This window comes from Chlorocebus sabaeus, chromosome 12 (assembly GCF_047675955.1).
Source record: "Chlorocebus sabaeus isolate Y175 chromosome 12, mChlSab1.0.hap1, whole genome shotgun sequence".
Classification (NCBI taxonomy): domain Eukaryota; kingdom Metazoa; phylum Chordata; class Mammalia; order Primates; family Cercopithecidae; genus Chlorocebus; species Chlorocebus sabaeus.
The window spans coordinates 104,999,591-105,020,871 of NC_132915.1; positions in this window are offsets into that span (position 1 = coordinate 104,999,591).

Here is a 21,281-nt window from a genome sequence, read left to right on the forward strand (position 1 = left end):
CCAGGCTGGTCTTGAACTCCTGACCTCAGGTGATCCACCCAACCTTGGCCTCTCAAAGTGCTGGGATTACATGCTTGAGCCACGACACCCGGCCTAATGTACTATTTTTAAAAAATACACTAATGGAAATTTCAGATCACTGGGAACAAATGAAAAGTCATACAAGATTTCATATAGGAAAAAACAGGTTATAGATAAAGCACAAATAATCAGAATGACATCAGACTTTTCAATGGCACTCCTGAAGCTAAACCACAATGGAGCAAATGCCTTCAAAATCCCAAGGAAAAAATATTTCAAAATACAGAATTCTATATGCAACCACATTATCAATCAGTTGTGAGAATAGAATAAAGACATTTTCAGAAATGAACACAAAAAGTTCAGCTCCCATGCATGCTTTCTCGAGAATTTACTAGAGGACAAGCTCCACCAAAACAAGAGAATAAACCAAGAAAGAGGTGAAAGTGGGAAACAAAGGCAGGAGAGAGACAGTGAGAATTCCCAAGATGGTGGTGAAAGGAGATCTCAGCAGGCCTAGAAAGCAGCCAGAGAGATTGAAACAAACCAGAAGGATCTGCAAAAAAATGTTTCCAAGAAGATGCAACTGAAAGATTAACTGATGTGCTTGGATGTACCAAGAAGCAGTTTGTGCTGCTGAAAAAGAGTTTGGGATGAAGTGAGATAGAAACCCAGGAAGTCAAATAAATAAAAATAAGACAATATTATTACAAGGAAAACAAAAGACTATGGAAGAAAAAAAAAATAACTGTAGTGTTTTACTTAGCACAGGAGATGAAGAGGATTTATAAAATCACAATATTGTAAACTTTCAATATCGAGTTAGCCCAAATTACGATTGAAGTATGTTGGAAGAATGATGAAACAGGAAGTAGGGTGAGGGTAGCTGGTGAAAGTCAGACAGTTTATTTATTTATTTATTTATTTATTTATTTATTTATTTATTTATTTATTTTTTGAGACGGGGTTTCACTCTTGCTGCCCAGGCTGGAGTGCAATGATGCAATCTCAGCTCACTACAACCTCCACCTCCCGGGTTCAAGCGATTCTCCTGCCTCAGCCTCCTGAGTAGCTGGGATTACAGGCATGCACCACCATGCCTGGCCAATTTTTGTATTTTTAGTAGAGATGGGGTTTCTCCATGTTGTTCAGGCTGGTCTCGAATTCCCGACCTCAGGTGATCTGCCCGCCTCAGCCTCCAAAAGTGCTGGGATTACAGGCGTGAGCCACTGCGCCCGGCACAGTTTTTTTTTCTTTTGTGGAAAGTTGATACCCAATGCTTAAGACTAAGCACACATACACACACACACACACACACACACACAGTTATTTAGTGATATAGAGGTAAATTTTTAAAGCAACAGCTAAAAGAGTTCAAAGAGTTTGCATCTAGGAGCAAAAAACTGAGGAATTCAGGGATGGGAGGCAGGAGACTGTAGTTTCTCATAATAAACTTTGTGGACCTACTTGATGCTTTAAACTGCATACATGTATACAAATGAAAACTGAAAAGCAGTTGAGAAAGATTTAAATTTGGATAATAAGTTTCCCATATAATCATACGTGCCATCTTGAATTCTCTCAGCTCCATCAGTTTATAAGGGTCTTGGCTACTTGTTCTGTCCCAACCAGTTCCACATGGGCAGAGCTCCGTGCTGGCGCAACCCGACAGCATTCTCACCTCCGGCCCCCACGGCTGCTCCGTGCTTGCTTGTGCTCGGAATGCTATGGGATCCACTCAATGCCCATGCATGTGCCAGATGGTTCCCCAAGACCAAGAAATCAATTGTGATGAACATCAAGCAGTGGCCAGATCAATAATATACTTTCATATGGGCTCTCCCTTTTTTCAAGCTTTCCTCTAGCTGTCCTGTGGTTGCGCTCCCTACCACATTACTAGCCCTTTACTTCTACCTCAATTCTCAAGCCCTAGACAGTAGCCCTAGAAAGCAACCTTCGGGCCGGGCGTGGTGGCTCAAGCCTGTAATCCCAGCACTTTGGGAGGCCGAGACGGGTGGATCACGAGGTCAGGAGATCGAGACCATCCTGGCTAACACGGTGAAACCCCGTCTCTACTAAAAATACAAAAAACTAGCCGGGCGAGGTGGCGGGCACCTGTAGTCCCAGCTACTCCGGAGGCTGAGGCAGGAGAATGGCGTGAACTCGGGAGGCGGAGCTTGCAGTGAGCTGAGATCCGGCCACTGCAGTCCAGCCCGGGCGAATGCTTTCTCCCTTAAAATGAGGAACAAGGCAAGGACGTTTTCTGTTGCTACTGCTAGTCAACACCATAAAGGAATTCCTAGCCTTAAGCCAAGGAGAAAAGATATACAGCTTGTTAAGAAAGACGGAAATCTGCCTCTCTTCACACACAACAAGACTGTATACGTTGGCTGGGTGAGGTGGCTCAAGCCTGTAATCCCAACACTTTGGGAGGCTGAGGCGAGCAGATCACTTGAGCTTAGGAGTTCAAGACCAGACTGGTCAACATGGTGAAACCCCATCTCTATTAAAAAGACAAAAATCAGCCAGGTGTGGTGGCACATGCCTGCAGTCCCAGTTACTTGGGAGGCTGATGCACGAGAATCACTTGAACCCGGGAGGTGGAGGTTACAGTGAACTGGGAGCACGCCGCTGCACTCCAGTCTGGGTGACATAGTGAGACTCTGTCTCAAAAAAAAAAAAAAAAAGACTGTATAAGTTTAAAAATCCCATAGAACTAAAAAGTTTAGCAAAGTCACAGAATGTAAATCAATACACAAATATAAAAAATAAATACTATATTCCTATATACTCCCAATCAATGACTAGAAATGAAAACTAAGAGGTAGTGCTAAAAAAATAAATATTTGAGTGTAAATCTGTATTCTGAAGGCTACGGAACATTAATGAAATAAATCAAAGAATAACTAAATAAATGGAGACATATACCATGTTCATGGATTAGAAGACTCAATATTGTTAAGCTGTCAGTTGTGGTCAAGTTGATCTACAGATTCAATCCAATCCCAAAGAAAATCTAAGGATAATTTTTAGTAGAAGTGAACAAGCTAATTCTAAAAGTTATACAAAAGAGAAAAGGAATTGGACAAAAAGAATTTTTAAAAAGAACAAAGTTAGGAGACCGACATCATCTGATTTCAAGACTTAGTATTAATATAAAGCCACAGTAAGCAGACAGTGTGGGAATGGTAAAGGGACAGACATACAGGTCAATGGAGCAGAGAATTCATAAATGGAACCACACAAATGTGGCCAAGTGATATTTGTTTATTTATTTATTTATTTATTTATTTATTTATTTATTTTGGAGACAGAGTCTCGCTCTGTCACCCAGGTAGGAGTGCAGTGGTGTGATCTCAGCTTACTGCAACCTCCCAGGCAGGAGAATCACTTGAACCCAGGAGGCAGAGGTTGCAGTGAGCCGAGATCCTGCCACTGCACTCTAGCCTGGGTAACAGAGTGAGACGCCGTCTCAAAAAAAAAAAAAAAAAAAAAAATAGAAAGAAAGAAAAGAAAAGAAAACAGATTAATGAGAAGAACATAACAGAGGGCCAGGCACGGTGGCTCACACCTGTAATCCCAGCACTTTTGGAGGCTGAGGTGGGCGGATCACGAGGTCAGGGGATCGAGACCATCCTGGCCAACATGGTGAAACCCCGTCTCTACTAAAAATACAAAACTTAGCTGGGCGTGGTGGCACATGCCTGTAGTCCCAGCAACTCCAGAGGCTGAGGCAGGAGAATTGCTTGAACCAGGGAGTTGGAGGTTGCAGTGAGCAGAGATCGCACCACTGCACTCCAGCCTGGTGACAGAGCGAGACCCCGTCTCAAAAAAAAAAAAAAAAAGCCAGGTGCAGTGGCTCACACCTGTAATCCCAGCACTTTGGGATTACATCACGACATCTGGAGATCGAGACGAGCCTGGCCAACATGGTGAAACCCCGTCTCTACTAAAACTACAAAAAATTAACTGGGCGTCCTGGCAGGTGCCTGTAATCACAGCTACTAGAGAGGCTGAGGAGGAGAATCTCTTGAACCCGGTAGGTGGAGGTTGCAGTGAGCTGAGACCGTGCCACTGCACTCCAGTCTGGGCAACAGAGTGAGACTCTGCCTCAAAAAAAAAAGTATAAAAATTAGCCGGGCATGGTGGTGCATGCCTGTAATCCCAGCTACCTGGGAGGCTGAGGCAGGAGAATTGCTGGAACCCAGAAGGTAGAGGCTGCAGTGAGCCAAGATTGTGCCACTTCACTCCAGCCCGGGCAACAGAGCAAAACTCCGTCTCAAAAAAAAGAACAATTGTACTTCAGAATATCACATGTACCCCATAAATATATACACCTATTATGTACCCACACAAATTAAAAATTAGGCCAGGTGCAGTGGCTCATGCCTGGAATTCCAGCACTTTGGGAGGTCAAGGTAGACGAATTGCTCAAGCCCAGGAGTTCGAGGCCAGCCTGGGCAACATAGTGAAACCCTGTCTGTACCAAAACTACAAAAAATTATCTGAGTGTGGTGGCATACGTCTATAGTTCCAGGTACTCAAGAGGCTGAGGTGGGAGGATTGCTGGAGCCCAGGAGACGGAGATTGCAGTGAGCTGAGACTGTGCCACTGTACTCCAACCTAGGCAACCCTGTCTCAAAAAAAAAAAAAAATTTAAAAATGTAAAAAGAGAATGATTGAACTATTGTTACACAGTTGCACTTCACAAACATATAATGAATAAGATAAGTCAAATACAAATGAATATACTGAATGATTTCATTTATAAAAATTCCAAAACTTATCTATGATGATAAAAGTTGAATCAATGGTAATCTTCTGAGGAGTTCATGACTTGGAGGGTATGGGGAATGCTTCTAGGACGCTGACCATGCTCTAATCTTGATGGTAATTACATAGGTGTGTTCACTTTGTAAAAATTTATCAAACTGAACATTTAAGATTTCTGCCATTTTCTGTATTAATATTATTATTCATTAATAAAATGTTTGCTTGGCTGGGCACAGTGGCTCACGCCTATAATCCCGGCAGTTTGGGAGGCTGAGGCAGGCAGATCACAAGGTCAGGGATTTGAGACCAGCCTGAACAACATGGAGAAACCCCATCTCTATGAAAAACACAAAATTAGCCGGGCAGAGTGGCGCATGCCTATAATCCCAGTTACTCAGGAGGCTCAGGCAGGAGAATCACTTGAACCCAGGAGGCAGAGGTTGCAGTGAGCCGAGATCATGCCATTGCACTCCAGCTTGGGCAACAAGAGTGAAACTTGTTTCAACAAGAGTGAAAACATAAATAAATAAAAATAAAATGTTTAAGCAAACAGCTTTGGCTTCTTTTATATAGATATCATTCAAAAATACTTGATAAATACTAAAAGGTGTAGAAGAGAATAAAAATGACCCATGTTCTCCCACTCCTGTTCACACTTTCGTGGACCACCCTATTCAGTGTATATACATCCTAAAAGCCTCACTCACTGAAGACAAAATTTCACAAGCCATAGATCAAATGCTAAGGCTAGAAGGACACTGATATAAAAGCTGAAGGCACCAGGCACAGTGGTTCACACATGTAATACCCAGCACTTTGGTAGACTGAGGCAGGAGGATCACTTGAGCTCAGGAGTTCAAGACCAGTCTGAGCAACATAGTGAGACATGTCTCTACAAAAATATTAATTTTTTTTTGAGACAGACAGTCTCACTCTATCGTCCCAGGTGAATTGCAGTGGTGCAATCGTGGCTCACTGCAACCTCTACCTCCCAGGTTCAAGCAATTCTCATGCCTCAGCCTCCTAAGTAGCTGAGATTCAAGGCATGCACCACCATGCCCAGCTAATTTTTGTATTTTTAGTAGAGATAGGGTTTCACCATGTTGGCCAGGCTGGTCTCGAACTCCTGGCCTCAAGTGTTCTACCCGCCTCAGCCTCCCATAGTGCTGGGATTACAGGTTGCACCGCCATGCCTGGCTTTTTTTTATTTTCATTTTTTTTTTTTGACAAAATTTTTTTTTCAATTACCTGGGCTACTCAGGAGGCTGAGGTGAGAGGATTGCTTGATCCTAGGAGGCTGAGGGTTCAGTGAGCCATGATTGCACCACTGCACTCCAGCCTGGGCAACACAACAAGACCTTGTCTCAATAAATAAATAAATAAATAAATAAATAAATAAATAAAAGCTCAAGAGATGGAATAAACTCTTGACTAGACATAAAGAGAGAAGTGGATAATAGAAAGCTAACACCGAAGAATTCACATAGAAGGCAATACAGCAAAAGTGATGAAAAATATCAAAGAGAAATTAGGAGGAAAGAGAGGATAATATTAGAAGGTCAGACATCCATATGATAGGAATTTCCAGAAGTACCATATAGAGGGAATGCCAAGAGAGGCATATTGAACATAAAAGCTGAGAATTCTCAAAAAGTGAGTAAGTTCTCAGAATAAAGAGACGTGAGTTCTCAGAATAAAGAAGCCCAACGAAAGACAGGCTAAATAAGTAAAAATGCACATTTCGCCTAGATATACTGCAATTCAGAATGCCAAAAATAAGGATAAAATCTTAAAAGCAACTCTGAGGGAGAAAAACAATTACCTACAAAGAAATGACAAATAAACCAATAGCAGAATTCTCCTGAGCCACAAAAGGAGCAAGAAAACAATGGAATTACACCTTTAGGGCGCTGAGGAAAATTAACTACCAACTCAGAATAACATACCTAGCTAAACTATCAGTAAAGAGTGTGAGCTGGGCACGGTGGCTCACGCCTGTAATCCCAGCACTTTGGGAGGCCAAGGCAGGCAGATCACGAGGTCAGGAGATCAAGACCATCCTGGCTAACACAGTGAAACCCCGTCTCTACTAAAAAATACATAAAACTAGCTGGGCGAGGTGGCGGGCGCCTGTAGTCCCAGCTACTCGGGAGGCTGAGGCAGGAGAATGGCGTGAACCCGGGAGGCGGAGCTTGCAGTGAGCCGAGGTTGCGCTGCTGTACTCCAGCCTGGGCGACAGAGCGAGACTCTGCCTCAAAAAAAAAAAAAAAAAAGAGTGTGAGCACTCTGGGTGTGGAGGCTCACACCTGTAATCCCAGCAGTTTGGGAGGCCAAGGTGGAAGGATCGCTTGAGCCCAGGAGTTGAGACTAGCCCTGGTAACTTAGTGAGATCCTGTTTCTACAAAAAATTTAAAAATTAACTGGGTGAGGTGGCACATGCCTATAATGTCAGCTACTTGGGAGGCTGAGGTGAGACAATCACTTCAGGCAGAGAGATCAAGGCTGCAGTGATCGTGATCATGCCATTGCAGTCCAGCCCGAGTGACAGAGCAAACAAACAAACAAACAAAAAAAAACCCCAAAAAACAAAAAAGGAGTAAGAGCAAAAGGAAAGGAAAATGTTTTCTTCTCCTTCTCCTTCTTCTTCTTCATTTTTTTTTTTTTTTTTTTTGAGATGGAGTCTCGCTTTCTTGTCCAGGCTGGAGTATAGTAGCACCATCTCAGCTCACTGCAACCCTCTGCCTCCCAGGTTCAAATGATTCTCCTGTCTCAGCCTCCTGAGTAACTGGGATTACAGGTACCTGCCACCACACCCGGCTAATTTTTGTATTTTTAATAGAGACGGAGTTTCACCATGTTGGTCAGGCTGGTCTCATACTCCTGACCTCATGATCCGCCCACCTTGGCCTCCCAAAGTGCTGGGATTACAGGAGTGAGCCACCGCACCTGGCCCAATGTTTTATTCTTCTTCTTTATTCTGACACTATCCACTTGGAGAGGAAAGCGTTTTCAAAAATACAAATCTCAAGATTTTTCACCCCCAAACTTTTGCTGCAAAAACTCATGAAAGATTCTCTGCCAAGAAGAAATATAAATTAAAAGGGAAGGAGTATCAAAGAGCGGTAGTGAACAAATAATTTAGTAAATGGTATTGGTAAATCTAGTTATTATACTAGGATAGAAGTTCAGCTGCTCTGACAGAGATCTAAAATACTAGCAGCTCACAAAGATAGAATTTTATTTCTCCCTAAGTAACAGTCTGGGCATAAATAGTCACACAGCAGCTCCGAGTTGTTGGAGACTCAGGTTCCTTATGTTTTGTTTTCTTTTCTTTCTTTCTTCATTTCCTTCCTTCCTTCCTCCCTCCCTCCCTCCCTTCCTTCCTTCCTTTTCTTTCTTTTTTTTTTCTTTTGAGATGGAGTCTCACTCTGTCACCCAGGCTGGAGTGCAATGGCATGATCTTGGCTCACTGCAACCTCCCCACCTCCCGGGTTCAAGTGATTCTCCTGCCTCAGCCTCCTGAGTATCTTGGATTACAGGTGCCCACCACTATACCAGCTAATTTTTGTATTTTTAGTAGAAATGGGGTTTCACCATGCTGGCCAGGCTGGTCTCGAACTCCTGACCTCGTGATCGACCTGCCTTGGCCTCCCAAAGTGCTGGGATTACAGGCATGAGGCACTGCACCCAGCCTGGGGCCTTTTTTTTTTTTTTTTTTCTGAGGCAGATGGTTGCTCTTGTTGCCCAGGCTGGAGTGCAGTGGCACGATCCCAGTTCACTGCAACCTCCGCCGTTGGGTTCAACTGATTCTCCTGCCTCAGCCTCTCAAGTAGCTAAGATTACAGGTGCACATCACCATCCCCGGCCAATCTTTGTGTTTTTAGAAGAGACGGGGTTTCATCATGTTGGCCGGGCTGGTCTCGAACTCCCGACCTCAAGTGATCCAACCGCCTCATCCTCCCAAAGTGCTGGGATTATAGGCATGAGCCACCGCACATGGCCCCTTATGTTTTCTTGCTTCTTGATCCCTGTAGTGTTGCTATGAGCCCCCTTGTTCAAGATGGCTCACCACCGCACCCTCCTTCCCATCAGCAGAAACAGGGCAAGGGCAGGGTGTGCTGTTTCTTTTCAAGAGTAGAATCTGTAAGTCACACACACTGTATCACTCCTACTTACATCCCATAATCCATAGCTAGCTCCAAGGAAGGCTGGGAAATATAGTTCTTATCGGGTCTACCACATGTCCAGATAAAAAATTCTATTACCTTGCAAGATAGGAAGAGTGGATATTGGGGGACAACCAGCAACTCTGCCACAACTATTGTCTGTAAAAACTATATAATCCTAACGAAATTTTTGACATTAAATAATATAATTAAATCAAGAAGGAAATGTATCTAGGCAAGAAAGCCTGGAGTAGGGATATGTATTGAATGATCACTTGTGCAGTTTGCAAAATGACACTCATTCAGTGTCAAGTGTCTGCAAAAGAATGAAATTTCCCTTTAAAATCAAGAAGTTCCATCTAAAATATAAGAAAAGACTAAGACTTTCACAAAGATGGAAGATCACACAAGTGACAACATTAAGAATTAGATTGAGGGCCAGGCATGGTGGCTCACACCTGTAATCTCAACACTTTGGGAGGCCGAGGCAGGTGGATCACGAGGTCAGGAGTTTGAGACCAGCCTGGCTAACATAGTGAAACCCCATCTCTACTAAAAATACAAAAAATTAGCCGGGCGTGGTGGCAGGTGCCTGTAGTCCCAGCCACTCGGGAGCCTGAGGCAGGAGAATCACTTGAACCTGGAAGGCAGAGGCTGAGATCGCACCATTGCACTCCAGCCTGGGCAACAAGAGTGAAACTCCGTCACAAAAAAAAAAAAAAAAAAGATTTAGATTGGTGTACTAAGATAGGTCAAATCACATTCAGAAGATGGGCAGTAAATTTATACATTATCTACCTCTTAAAAACAAAAAGGTGGAATTAAAATTTCAGACAAAAGTAACAAGGGTTATTTTTCAAGGTTTACGATATTTCCAGGCTTACTATAATGCTACAGTAATCAGGACAATGGGATATTGTCCTCAGGACAAAGAAATAGATCAATGGAGCAAAGAATCTAGAAATTGACCCATACATATATATTTTTTAAAGGCAACTTAAAATAACTATATCTTCTTTTTTGGTTTTTTGAGACAGGGTCTTGCTTTGTAGCCCAGGCAGGAGTGCAGTGGCATGATCACGGCTCAGTGCAGCCTCTCAACCTCCCAGACTCAAGCAATCCTCCCACCTCAGCCTCTCGAGTAGCTGGGACTACAGGTGTGTGCCACCACACCTGGCTAATTTTTAAATTTTTATTTTATAGAGATGGGGTCTCACGTTGTTGCCCAGGCTGGTCTGGAACTCCTGTGCTCAAGCAATCCTTACCTGTCAGTCTCCTAAAGTGCTGGGATCACAGGCACGCACTACCACACCCAGCCAACAACTCTGTCTTTGAAAACTAAGAAGCACACTTCTATTTCATAGGTTTAAGAGGAAATTGTTGTAGGAACATTTATTTCCTAATCCTGATGCTTCCTTCCATGTAGCGGGAGCTAAATCTGTGTGACACGCCCAGCCTCTCCCTTCTCCTTTCCACCCTCAGGCCCAGAGAAAGAGTGACTTACCTGATTGGTGAATATGAGAACCATAAAATGGGCCCACTTGACTCACCCACTCCCTTTCTCTTCCAGGGAGTCAATGAGCTCCTGCACCTGCCACCTCCAGCATCACAGTGACCAGGGGTTATGGCAGCGAAATCCCCCTTTTCAGAAGCCCATTTGGCTGTTTTACCTACCCTCATCCTCCAATCTTATTTCTATCAGTTTTTTTAAAAACGATTTTTTAAGGCCGGGTGTGGTGGCTCACATCTGTAATCCCAGCACTCTGGGAGGCCAAGGCAGGAGGACCCCTTGAAGCCAGGAGTTCGAGACCAACCTGGGCAACAAAGCAAGACCCCCCATCTCTACAAAAAAAAAAAAAAAATGTTTTAACGCCCCCATCCCCCCGCCAAAAAAAAAATTGCCCTCCTCTGCTGACTCTTGTCCTACCTCTCAGTTAGTTCAGAATCCAGGAAGGAAAAGGGAGGTTATTCACTGAGCCCACTCAAAGACAACAGAAATCCCAGTGGGAATTATGAAATATTTGCTCAATATGAAATATTTGCTCAATACAAAACAAAATTTGCAGAATGCAACTAAAAGGACATTTATGGAGAAATATATAATCTTAAGTGCATTTACTTTAAAACAAAAATGATTGAAACCATACATGTGTAAAGCTTTCAACTAACTAAAGAAGCTTCAAAAACAAAAAAAGGAAACAACAGTGGAAGGAAATAAACAATAAAGATAAGAGCATCAATGAAAAGGAAATCAATTACAAAACGTTCAATAAAGCCCAAAGCTGGTTCTTTGAAATGACAAATAAAATAGAAGAACATCTAGCAAGATTAATCAAGGAAGAGTAAAGACACAAATATTAGAAATTTTAAAAAAGTATGAAACTACAGATAGAGTGGAAGTTTTAAGAATCATAAATGAAATAGAGAATTTACAGGAAAGTATAAATGATCAAAGTTTATTCAAAAACAAGAGAAACCCTAAATAAATCAATGGCCATTAAAGAAAAGAAATCGGTATTTTAAAAAATCACCCCTTGGCTAGGCGTGGTGGCTCACGCCTGTAATCCCAGCACTTTGGGAGGCCAACATGGGCGGATCACAAGATCAGGAGTTCAAGACCAGCCCGAGCAACATGGTGAAACCCCTGTCTCTACTAAAAATACAAAAATTAGTCAGGCGTGGTGGTGCACACCTGTAATCCCAGCTACTCAGGAGGCTGAGGCAGGAGAATCGCTTGAACCCGGGAGGCAGAGGTTGCAGTGAGCCAAGATCGTACCACTGCACTCCAGGCTGGGCAACAGAGTGAGACTCCATCTCAAAAAAAAAAAAAAAAAAAAAATAAGCCAAGTGTGGTGGCACGCACCTGTAAGCCCAGCTACTTGGGAGGCTGGGTCAGGAGAATCGCTTGAACCCGGAAGGCAGAGGTTGCAGTGAGCCAAGATCACGCCACTGCACTCCAGCCTGGGCAACAGTGAGACGCCATCTCAAAAATAAATAAATAAAACTATAAAAAATCACCCCTCCCAGTCTCCACCTCCCCAGAGAAACCCCAAATGCAGTGGACAGAAATGAGACCGAGATGTTTCTCAGAGGCAGAAGGAAGACAGGAACAGCTGGAGGTCTAGAAGAATTTGAGTCTCATGATCTCATCCTTACTCAGGGCTGCTCCATTCCTGTCCTTATCCCCGTTTTGCTTCATGTGGACTCCGAAGTTCTCCTTTTCCTTAGGCACATGCGGTTTGGTGTCTGTCATTGTATGGAACCCGAAAATACAAGCGGGGGTACCAAATGTCCCAGCCATTTTCAAAAAATGATGGAGTGGCACAATGTCTCACACAGTCCCAGGGTTCCCCTTTATATAAATACCCTCAAAATTCCACATCGGCGGCCACTGCTGAAAACAAACTTTCCTTCTCTGTCTGCTTCTGAAACACCTCCCTAGCAGCTGATCCTATGTGCATCCTTCCTTTGTGCCACATCAGCCCGGTCTTGGGTGAGGGGCTTCTGGTCCCACCTGCTGTTCTGCTCTCGGAGGGCCAGAAAATCCTAGATCTCCATGCCAGCCACGCAGGCCCCATCCTCCCCAGTCCCTGGGGAACTCTTGGTGAGGAATTTCAGGTAACTAAGGTTTGCCTCCCTGTTGTGCTGGAACCCCTTCTCTACCTCTCAGAGCTCTTAAGAGGAATCAGTGCAAGTGTTGAGCCCCTGTCTGACACAGGGTTGAGCCTTAAGGATTCAGCATGTGATGTATCTCCTTCATCCTCCACCCCAATGCCAACACAGAGCCTGGCCAGGCAGCACTTCCTCCAGGGCGAGGTTTCCTCTAGCAGGAGGCAGAGAAAGGAAGGAGCTCTAGACTGCTGGGTAAGAGACTTCGGGGGCTACCGAATGACAGAGATAAAAGGGACTTCAGGGTTGGGCGCAGTGGCTCACGCCTGTAATCCCAGCACTTTGGGAGGCCAAGGGTGGCGGATCACTGGAGGTCAGGACTTCAAGACCAGCCTGACCAATATGGTGAAACCCCGTCTCTACTAAAAATACAAAAATTAGTTGGGCGTGGTGGCACGTGCCTGTAGTTCCAGCTACTCGGGAGGTTGAGGCAGGAGAATCGCTTGAATCTGGGAGGCGGAGGTTGCAGTGAGCCGAGATCGTGCCACTGCACTCCAGCCTGGGTGAGAGAGCAAGACTCCATCTCAAAAAAAAAAAAAAAAAAAAAAAAAAAAGGAAAGGGAAGGACCCACACTTCAGGCTTGAGCAACCAGGTTATTGCTCGACCTTGAATTTTTCTTCTGGAAGACTCTGGCATACATGGTCCCTTGTAGTAAGCTCCCAGCATGGAAGAAAGCACCAAGACAGAGACTGGATAAGAACCGAGGGTCCATTCAAAGTCTTTAGAATCGATGCTCTTGAGCAGGCAGACTCCCCAGCAGCCCGACTCCCCAGCAGCCCTGCAGGCATTGTCAGAGGATAACCCAATGTTCTAACCCCCTCCTGTCAGGCCACCATCATTCAAGCACAACTACACATGTGGAGGCCCAGTCGGGAAACCAGTAGCTAGTCAAATGCGTTGCAATAAATGTATTTTCAGCCAATGATAACTATTTAATTGGGTCCTAATTAATGAATGTTCATGGAGCATTTGTGACGCTTGAGTGAATGGTCCCCTGAAAGACACAAGTGCTATGAGTCTATTAGTGGTGGCATTTTAAGGTACTCAAAGTCGTAGGTGTGCTAGATCCCAGAAGATTAAATTCACTGAAAGTGAACATTAAAATTAGTGCCCTTGTGTGACCCCACCTTTCTCCACTGCTTCTTTCCTCCTTCCTGCTTCCAGAAACATCACGGGTCTGATAGAGCCATGTAATGTGAATAAGGCTCTTGTAGACTGACAACATTTGACTCTCAGGCTGAGAACTAGACCTTCTCACCAAGCACTCCCCGGGGACAGGTGTGGCTCTCCTTCACGGCTGCACCCCAGCCCCTAGTGTAGGGCTGGCCTGGCACCAACAAGGGGCCTCAACTCTCAGTAGGATGAATACACGAAATGTTAGCCTCACTTTATCAGAGCGCTGGGCTCCCAGCCTCTCCATGGCGGAATCAGAGCGCTGGGCTCCCAGCACCCTAGACTGAGAGACTGAGCACCCTAGACTGAGGAGCGGGGCAGCATCTCCATTCCGCAGATGCAAAACCAAGAAGCTTCAGGGCTTCCGCCTCGCACTTCTGGTTGTCGGAGCAGAAGGAGAGGAATGGAGAGAAGGAAGGAAAGAGGGGTAAAGGAAAAGTCTTCTCTCCTGGTTATCAAAGGACACCCCGTGAGCTGGGACAGCAACAGAAATCCCCTCTCCCCGAAGGGCCCCAGGACCCTTCCACTCTCCCAGCTCTGCCCTCACCCTCGCCTCCACAGGGCCAGGGAAGGCAAGGCAGCTCTGGGAGCTGGGAGGACGCTGAAGGAAGAGTGTAGGCTGTGACCTGCCCCCATGGGCTGCACTCTCTCCTACCCTGGCGAATTCCACCAGGGCTCAGGGAGTTCTTTCATTGGCCCCTGGATGAAACTTGGACTATGTTTCTGAGATGGAGTTTCATTTTTGTTGCCCAGGCTGGAGTGCAATGGCACAGTCTCGACTCACTGCAACCTCTACCTCCCGGGTTCAAGCGATTCTCCTGCCTCAGCGTCCCAACTAGCTGAGATTACAGGTGCCCACCACTACGCCTGGTTAATTTTTGTGTGCGTATATTTTTAGTAGAGATGGGGCTTCATCACGTTGGCCAGGCTGGTCTCAAACTCCTTGAACTCCTAACCTCAGCTGATCCACCTGCCTTGGCCTCCCAAAGTGCTGGGTTTACAGGTGTGAGCCACCGCGCCTGGCCAAAACTTGCACTCTTTTATTGAGTTGTTCTCCCCAGTCCACCTTCCATTTCCGCTTAGTGGGACTCACTAGTTAGCAGGCTATCAATCCACTGGGGAGGGTTGGGTGGCCCAAGATGATAGAGAAAGAGCTCCAGTCGGTCCCAGGAGGCCTCGGCCTTTTTTGGACCACAGTTTCCCTGACTGGAAAATTAGCTTTGATTGGAAGAGCTCTGAGCCCCCTTGCAGCTCCAATCTGCTCAGATTTTATTTTTTTTGTGGACTCCATTATTGAGCAGTGCGGCCTTGGGCAAGTCACCAAAGCTAGACCCTGGTAGCTCATCTGTATAATGGGCACATTACTGGAGGAAGCCTGGCAGCGGGAGGGGCTTCTCACCACCGCCCACTCCTTGCTGCACGTCTCTTGGGTCCACCTTGGAGGGGGTTCCCAGCTCACAGTTAAGAGCTCAGACCTGGGTGTCTGGCAAGGCTGGCTTTGAGTCCCAGCTTCACCGGTGACTGACTGCGTGTCAGCAGCTCAGGCCCGGCCTCTCAGTCTCCTCACCCCATCCGTAGAAAGGAATGTAATAAGTACCAACTCCCTAGGATTGCTGGGAGACAATACCTTTGAGCTCATGGCAGGCCCTAAGTGCCAACTCAGTGCCAACTCTCACTTTGTGATTGGCTGAGGCTTCCAGGGCTCAAGGCCTGGAGAGAGCCACTGGCTCAGAGACAGAGCCAGAACCAGATCTTGAGGTCCCAGGGAGTGACGCACATGCGGCAGTGAGCATAGGCTGTTCCTGGCTGCCCTGTCCCCTCCCCACTTGCTACAAACCTTTCTCTGAGAAGCCCAGGATCTCATGGGGGCTCTAAGATCTGCAAGGGCCTGACTCAACTCTGGAAGAGCCCTAGGTGACAGGCCTCCCTCCCTCGTCTGCCCCTTCCCAGACTCTGCAAGGCCAACTCTCCCAGGAGGCAGCAGCGTGTCCTGCCTGTTGCTTTGCTGGGCTCAGAGGAAACCCTGTCCCAGCTCGCCGGAAGGTGGTGACTTCCCAGGCTGCTGTCTCCAGAGGCAAGCGGCCAGGCTCCACCAGGACCCATGAAAGGAGAACTGGAGCCTTGACCCTGGTTGGTCTGAGTGTGTGTGTGTCCTTGTGGAAGTCATGCTTTGGACCTCTGCCTTTGCCTCCGTGTTTGTTCCTGGAGTGCCACGATACACCCACCAGGCCCGGCCCAAATCTGCCTGCCTCCTGGACAGTCAGCTCAGGCGTCTCAGCTGCGGCTCCCTCTCTATTCATGCCCTGGGCTCCAGTTATTTGCGGGCTTCTTTTAGAGCCTTGATGCAAACTTTCCCCACTGGGGCTCACACCTATGGTTGCGTTTGAATGACGGTGGTCTGACATGAGGGCATTAGAAAACCGGTTATTCTCTGACGATGCCTGCAGGGCTGCTAGGGGGTCTGTCTGCGCAAAGGCATCGATTCTAAGGACTCCAAATGGACCCTCGGTTCTTGTCCAATCTCTGTCCTGGTGCTTCCTTCCATGCTGGAAGCTTACTGAAAGGGACTGTGTATGCCAAGAGCTACTGGTGTTATCTCCTTAAACCCTCCCAACCAAGCCCCATGATGTCGTCCTGACTGCTATTCTATCCCCATTTGACAGCTGCGCAAGCTGAGGTTCCAAGTGTAACTTGCCCAAGGACACACCCAGCCAGGAAGTGGAAGGGTGGAATTTAAACCCAAAGCTACTGACTGGACTCCAGAATTCAGCTCTTACCCTCCTCCCTGGGCAGCCTCCACTCTGCCTGCCAGGGCCTGAGTTCCCAGAGGGCAGGGGCTGTTTCAGGCTCATCCCAGGTGCCGTCCAGGGCCCAGTGCAAGGCCCAGGACCTGGTTGGTATCTAGGTGGCACCAAATGTATACGATCTATTGACAGAAGCAACACAGTGTCTCAGTGTGAGAGACAGGCTGTCAGAGAGACACAGAGGAACAGAGGGAAAGGAGACAGAAAAAGAGAAAGAAAGAAAAATGGGGGAAGGAGGCTCACGGGGTAGGCCCGTGTCTGGTCCAGAGCCGCTCAACCCCCAGCCCAACCAGACAGGAGGACCCCCGGTGCTGGACAGTTGGACACCTAGCCTACCTGCAGTGCTGGGTCCGACTCAAGGGTGTAAACTGGAATGTAGAGGTGGCAATAGGGAGCCGCAGATGGTCCGGGAGCAGGGGAGTGACGCAGTGCGGTGCCCACACCGCCTGATTGGGTGCAAGAGACACCAGCCCAATCCCACGAGAGCTGGGCGGACCCGGCGGACCTCTAGGGAAGGAGGGGGTGGGCGCAAGTGGCAGCCCTCCTGCCCATGTCAGAGCGAACGCGACCGCTCCAGGCGGGCTCCGTCCATACCCGGGCGTTCTGGGGAGAGAGGCGGACGGCCTGCGGGAGGCACTGGGCTCTGGGATTTGAGGAGGCCGTGGGAGAACGGTTCACTCGCCTTCTGGGGCGGAAAGCGAGCGAGGCGACCCCCAAGAGAGCCCCGGCCGGCACGCGCGGATCCCAGAAGCTAGGGCGGGGGCGCCCCTCGGAGGAATGTTTCCAGGGCTCGGGCAGCGCCGCCGCCGCAGCCTTTCCACCCTCTCCCCGCCCGGCTCCCTGGCCGCTCTCGCGCCCCCTCCAGGGCTCCCCATCTTCCCTCACCCGAACCCCACATCGCTGCCCTCCGGGCCGGCTGCGCCCAGGCACTTGGTGCAGAGTAACCTCTCCGCGGGCCCCGCCTCCGCCGGGAAGCCGCGCGCGGTTGCCGGGAACGCGGCAGGCGCTCGAAGCTGGACGGCGGCCCGGGCATCTCGGCACTGGCGGCGCTCGGCCCTCCTGGGCGGCCCCGGCCCGGCCCTCTCCCCACCGGCGCCACTGGGCTAGCTCCGGTTCCCTCCGCGGGGCTGAGCCGCCCCACCGCGCCCCTGCCCTCCGATTCCTGTCTCTTCCGCTGCCGCGGATTCTTTCCCTCCTGTGTTCCCGCTCCTCGCGGATCACCTTCTACTCGCCCCCTTTCCATCTGCAGCAGAGAGTACAAGAAAAGGGCTTCATCCACCCCACTCTTCGCCAGCCCGCTGTGGGGTGGTTGGGCTCCCCATGTCCCCCTTGGTAACACCCACCGTCTCCCCAGGATCTCAGGAGCCCCCTTTCCCTCAGACAAACAGATCTTAAGCTGGGCTTTGTGAATAACCTCGGGTGAGGGGTGTCCCTGAAATTCTGTGTCACATTTGGGGTGCATTTGCCTGGGGAGAATCCAAACGTTTCGTGGTTACTCAAAGACACCAGTGGTTGAGAAAGGTTAAAAACAAACAAACAAACAAAAAAACAAAAACAAAAAAAAACAGCCCCAGGCGGGGCGCGGTGGCTCATGCCTGTAATCCCAGCTCTTTGGGAGGCCGAGGTAGGCAGATCACTTGAGGCCAGGAGTTCAAGACAAGCCTTGCCAACATGGCAAAAATGCCGTCTCTACTAAAATACAAAAATTAGCTGGATGTGGTGACGCGCACCTGTAATCCCAGCTACTCCGGGAGGCTGAAGCGTAAGAATCACTTGAGCCTGGGAGGCCGAGGTTGCAGTGAGCTGAAATCTCATCACTGCACGCCAGCCTGGGCGTCAGGGGGAAACTGTGTCTAAAAAATGAAAACAGGCCAGGTGCTGTGCGTGACTTACACCTCTAATCCCAGCACTTTGGGAGGCTGAGGCAGGCGGATCACTTGAGGTCAAGAGTTCAAGACCAGCCTAGCCAACATGGTGAAACTCCATCTCTACTAAAAATACAAAATTTAGCTGCACATGGTGGTGCACACCTGTAATCCCAGCTACTTGGGAGGCTGAGGCAGGAGAATTGCTTGAGCCTCGGAGGAGGTTGCAGTGAGCTGAAATCGAGCCACTGCACTCCAGCCTGGACAACAGAGTAAGACTCTGTTTCAAACAAACAAACAAACAAAAAACCACAGCCCCAGTGATGCCTCCCATGCACCTTACTAATCTTTGCAACACTTATTTATTGAGAACTACTGTGTTCCAGGTGCATACTAAGCCCTAGGGCTGCAATCAGGAACGCTAGACAAGGACCTCACAGGAGACGAAGGGGTCCTGACGGGGCTCTGGGGCTGGGAAGGAACCAGGGAGAGGCATGAGAATGAATGACAGGTGGGCTTCACCCAGGGCTGAGGTGTGGGGTCTCTCTGAGGGCTTCTCAGGTGCACTGGCACCTACCCGGCCTGCCTCTAGCCTCCCCACTTCCAGAACTTACCTTAGGAGTGCAGCGCTTGTTCACTCTGTTTCCATGGCTGTGGTAAACAGGACTCAAAACATACCTGGGCTGTGGGGGTGGGGGTCCCCGAATCTACCCCACGCTCTGCTCTCAGTGAGCTGAGATCAAGTCACTGCACTCCAGCCTGGAATAGAGCCCAGAGTGGCCCGAAGGTCTGTTATATGGAGACAGGCTCCAATTTTGAGTCTGTGTCTGTTTTGTCGTAAGAACAATAGCTAACTTGTATTGAGCACTTTCTATGCAGCAAACACTGCATTAAGCATTTTTTGTGCCTTTATTCACTACTTGAGCAAGTTTTTTACGGAACCCCTCCCCTTTTCAGGCACTATGCCAGATGCTGGGGCTATACGGTGGGGAGGCAGACAGGCCCTTGCCCTCATGGAGCTTACAGCCTGGTAGAAGAGACAACAAATGAATTCAGAACTAAGTGCAGCCTGTGATAAGGACCAGAAAGGAAATCAGCGAGGTAGTGAGATGGATGGCAAGCAGCCAGGGAGGCAGGAGGGGGCGGCTGCTTTGGATAGGGGTGGTGTCTTGGGCTATAACAAAATGCCTTAGACTGGGTCATTTATAAACAGTAGAAATTTATTTCTCATGGTTCTGGAGGCTGGGAATTCCAAAGTCAAGGCACCGACAGATTTGGTGTCTGGTTAAGGGCTTGCTTTCCGCTTCCAAGATGGTACCTTTTAGCTGTAACCTCACATGGAGGAAAGGCAAAAAGGTCCAAGCAGACTGCTTCAAGCCCTTTTTTTTTTTTTTTTTTTTTTTTTTTTTTTTTGAGACAGAGCCTCTGTTGCCCAGGCTGGAGTGCAGTCGCAATCACAGCTCAGTGCAACCTCTGTCTCCCAGGTGCAAGCAATTCTCGTGCCTCAGCCTCCCGAGTAGCTGGGATTACAGGCGCCTACCATCATGCCCAGCTAATTTTCATATTTTTCGTAGAGGTGGGGTTTTACCATGTTGGCCAAGCTGGCCTCAAACTCCTGACCTCAAGTGATCCTCCTGCCTCGGCCTCCCAAAGTGCTGGGATTACAGGTGTGAGCCACCACGCCTGGCCCTCAAGCTCTTTTTTAAAGGGACTAATTTGCTTTGTGAAGGCAGAGCCCTCACCACCTAATCAACCCCTAAATGTCCTACCTCTAGTGCATTGGGGATTAAGTTTCAATGTGAATTTTGGAGGAACACAAACATTCAACCCATAGCAGGTGGGCAGGGGGTACCTGAGACCTGAGGGTGAGAATGAGTTGGTCTCTCCAACCCATAGCAGGTGGGCAGGGGGCACTGGAGCTGAGACCTGAGGGTGAGAATGAGCTGGTCTCTCCAACCCATAGCAGGTGGGCAGGGGGCACTGGAGCTGAGACCTGAGGGTGAGAATGAGCTGGTCTCTCCAAAAGCCAGGAAGAACTTCAGAGGCAGAGGAACAGCCTATGTAAAGGCGCTTGTCATTTTCACAAAAATCTTGTCGGGTGGACACCAGTACTGTGCCTATTTTACCGATTAGGAAATTGAAGCTTGAAAAACTGAAACTCCTTCTTAGCTGGAGTCATCCCTCTGGGATGAGGTGGAGCAACCCCTGGAACCCAGAGCTCCCCTGCCCTTTTCCCTGCCCCCTTTCCCCTACCTCGATCCTAAGAACTGGCCAGCAGGCCCTCTGCAGGCAGCAGTGTGTGGCAGTGTGCAGAGGAACGTGCTCAAGTCTGGATCAGGAGGCCCGAGTTCTAATCCTGTTTCTGCCTCTCCCAAGCAGGGTGATGTTGGGTGATGCACCTACCCTCCCTGGGCCCCACTTTCCCCTTCTGTGTCATCACCCTGGCTAGCTTAAGCAATAAGGATATCCTTATCCTAAGAATAATATACAGCATGCTTCTCACAAGGTCATAGTCCAGCAAAGTCAAGGACATAGAGCGTTTAACAGAGGATGCACACCCAGAAAGTGCTTGATGTAATCTGATCACAACTGTCATCAGATTACATCAAGTGTGGTTATAGAAGTGTTTCTTTGTTTTGTTTTGTTTTGAGACGGAGTCTCGCTCTGTTGCCCAGGCTGGAGTGCAGTGGCGCGATCTCCACTCACTGCAAGCTCTGCCTCCCAGGTTCACCCCATTCTCCTGCCTCAGCCTCCCCCCGAGTAGCTGGGACTACAGGCACTCGCCACCACGCCCGGCTAATTTTTTGTA